General features: G+C 40.8%; 1 non-coding gene and 1 pseudogene across 1 annotated transcript in view; both read right to left on the reverse strand.

Annotated features, from left to right (window-relative positions):
- LOC142357793 (large subunit ribosomal RNA) overlaps positions 1 to 1,035 on the reverse strand; it is a 3,522-nt gene extending 2,487 nt beyond the window's left edge. The window contains exon 1 of the ribosomal RNA XR_012761702.1: positions 1 to 1,035. This exon is cut by the window's left edge and continues 2,487 nt beyond it. This is a non-coding gene — a ribosomal RNA (large subunit ribosomal RNA).
- A 1,683-nt stretch (positions 1,036 to 2,718) lies between these two features.
- On the reverse strand, positions 2,719 to 2,870 carry LOC142357792 (5.8S ribosomal RNA; annotated as a pseudogene).
- Positions 2,871 to 3,342: the final 472 nt, after the last annotated feature.

Raw genomic sequence — 3,342 nt, forward strand, 5'->3', positions numbered from 1 at the left:
TGAAATTGCTTTGCGAAGATTTTTCAATCTTGCTCAAGCTTTTGCTATCCTGAGGGAAACTTCGGAGGAAACCAGCTACTAGATGGTTCGATTAGTCTTTCGCCCCTATGCTCAGGTCAGACGATCGATTTGCACGTCAGAACCGCTTCGGGCTTCCACCATGGTTTCCCGTGGCTTCGCCCTGCCCAAGCATAGATCACCATCTTTCGGGTCGTGTGCTACTTGCTCTGGATCAGTCATGCAATAAGAGCAAAACCGTCCGTGGTTGCGGGACACCGAATCGGCGCCCTCACCACACAAAGTAGTGCAATTCATAAAAATTACACTGTTCACTTTCATTTCGCGTGTGCGCTTTCAATGAGCGACAACACTTGCAAGCAACTCACACTCCTTGGTCCGTGTTTCAAGACGGGCTGTAGAGAGCATTGAATAGGAAGTTGAGGTCAGACAGGCAATCAAGATCAATTTATCTCATTTTGTTTAGAATCAACAAGAAGAATTCCGAGGAAAACTTCTGCTCGATTCATTAACAAGATTTGCCAAAAGACGACAACTACACTACTCGGTAGCCGAGAATATAATATCAAGGCATTGAGTATGGTAACGCTCACTCCAGTTCCCCTTCAACAGTTTCACGTACTTTTCACTCTCTCTTCAGAGTGCTTTTCAACTTTCCCTCACGGTACTTGTTTACTATCGGTCTCGCTTTATAATTAGCTTTTGGAGAGACATATCTCCAGCTTCGAGTTGCACTTTCAAACAACTCTACTCATAGGAATGAGCCATTATGACTGGTATCGAAAATGACCTTTACAGGATTTTCACCTTCTTTGATGCTACTTTCCAGTAGACATCAGGACAAATTCACCAGTCTAGCATCAAACCATACCGGACACCGAGAAATGTTGCCATTTCTCTTCCCGATGAGCTTTTCCCTGTTCATTCGCCATTACTAAGGGATTCTCAGTTGATTTCTTTTCCTCCCCTTACTGATATGCTTAAGTTAAGGGGGTTCTCTCGCCCAATTCAGGTTATGTAGTTGATTGTCTCTTAATTGGTTCACTGACCAATATGAGACAGAAACCGATTCAGCAGTTTTGTTCGCTACTACTATCAAACACAGGTCGAAGTTTCCATTCAGTCATTAATTCCAACTTTCAAATGTTGTTGTTTCAGCTTTCGCTTACTAGAAGCAACATAATACTCGCTGCAATACAGACCTCGGGAAACCCTCACCGTGAATAAGGTTCACTCACATATTTCACTACATTTTGCGTGGGATTGGAGATGAGGCTACTCGTTCTTGCTCAGTACTAGGCTGAAAATTAACGAAACTTCGTTACAAACGTTCACATGTTGATGTTTCCGCTTTCGCGTACTCGAAACAACATAATACTAGTCTTTGTAATTTAGTTTCATAATTTCAACTGTTCTCATGCAGAATTTTTGCTCATTCTTATCCCAAATTTTGACCTGGCTACTAGTTACACTCCTTGTACTTATTGCAAAATGACCACAAATTTCAACAGCTTTCACATGTTGCTGTTTCGGCTTTCGCTTACTACAGTCAACATAATACTCGTTGCAAAATAAGTGCTCGGCATCTGCAATTTTCCAAAGACGAAGTTTCGCCAGTTCAATTTTCGCTCGCCAATTATGGCTACTAATTCACACGGTACTGAGCTCAACAACATTAAATTTGTTCAGCAAGACTTTCACATGTTGATGTTTTGGCTTTCGCCTACTAGAAGCAACATAATACTCGTCTTGTTAGCTCATTCAATGAGAATAGCTTTTCCCGTTGAGAATTTTTGCCTTCAATTGGCGTTGTAGTGAGTTTGGCTACTCAGATCACCAAATACTTGTGACAATTCGAACCAGAAATGTTTTCAATTTTCACATGCTGATGTTTCGGATTCAACCTACTAGAAGCAGCATAATACTTGTATTCAACAATTTCTGTATCAAATCCCAGTTTTCTCTGGTGCATCTTTGCCAAACTATTCCAAACTGCCTGAGTCTGAATACCAATTACAGGTACTAGTAAATGCACGTTACTAAGGACTATATAGTTCTAGGTTACTGTACACAACGACGTTCACATGTTGATGTTTCAGCTGCCGCTTACTAGAAACAACATAATACTTATCGTGCATACCTTTCCATAACTTGTCCTTTTCAGATGCATTAGTTTCCCTTTGTCTTGGCTTCTACAGTCAGACTGGCTACTAGTAACAGCACAGTACTAATCACATATCGTTCTACAGTTTGCAGACAACTTTCACATGTTGATGTTTCAGCTTTCGCCTACTAGAAACAACATAATACTCGCTGTATACATTTGTAGTTCTCTATGTAACTTTCATGTGAAGAAGTTTCGCCAGTCTTTTTGACTGTCTCAAATCTGAGTCATGCTTAGGCTACTAGTTGCTTCATAGTACTTATCGCCTCGAGATCATTGAACAAAACTTGATTTTCACATGTTGCTGTTTCAGCTTCCGCTTACTAGAAACAACATAATACTAGTCTCATTAAGTTCCGTCTCTTTGCAATTTTCTTATGAAGAAAATTCGCCATCACAATGACTCCAGCAGTTCTTGATCAAGGAATGCAATCATTGATCAGAATGCTATTATTTGAATCGGTTCTGCTTTAAGTGTTCCAATTTTATTGGAAGCACCAACAATAGAACATCAATGTGTTCAATCGAGAGTTATATAACCCTGAATCGGACGCAGTCAACAGCCGAAGCCGAGACCGCCTTTTGCGTTAGAGAGGTCGGTAAACAAATCTTGCGATTCATACCGAATTAACACATATAGCTGTGCTCCTCTTCGTAAAGCGAGCCAAGTGATCCCCTGTTGAAGGATGTATTTGGACCAATCTAGTAGCATTTGGTTTCCAACAAGCTCTCCCAAGTTAGCTTACTTATTGGGCTTTTCAACCAATTCGGTTGGCTACAAGCATCATCAAAGTACTAGCCACAGTTTGATCGCAAAATTCTACGACTTTCACATGTTGATGTTTCGGCTTGCGCTTAGCCTACTATAAGCAACATAATACTAGTCATATCATAGAGCGTGATCAGCTTGTGACGTTCTCATGATGAAGTTTCACCAACAGTGTCTCACTTCGAGCTTAAATCCAGCTACTAGTAACTACACAGTACTGACTGCAACGATAACTTTTATCTATACCTTTCACATGCTGCGCTTTCGGCCAGGGCCTACTAACGTCAACATAATACTCGATATAAACTTTTGTTCATGATGCAGCTTCCCCATGCAGAAGTTTCGCCTTCAAATGCTCTCTTGGCCATATGACGTAAGAAAAGGTTACTAG

This window comes from Convolutriloba macropyga, unplaced genomic scaffold (assembly GCF_964194025.1).
Source record: "Convolutriloba macropyga unplaced genomic scaffold, txConMacr16.3 SCAFFOLD_5138, whole genome shotgun sequence".
NCBI lineage: Eukaryota > Metazoa > Xenacoelomorpha > Acoela > Convolutidae > Convolutriloba > Convolutriloba macropyga.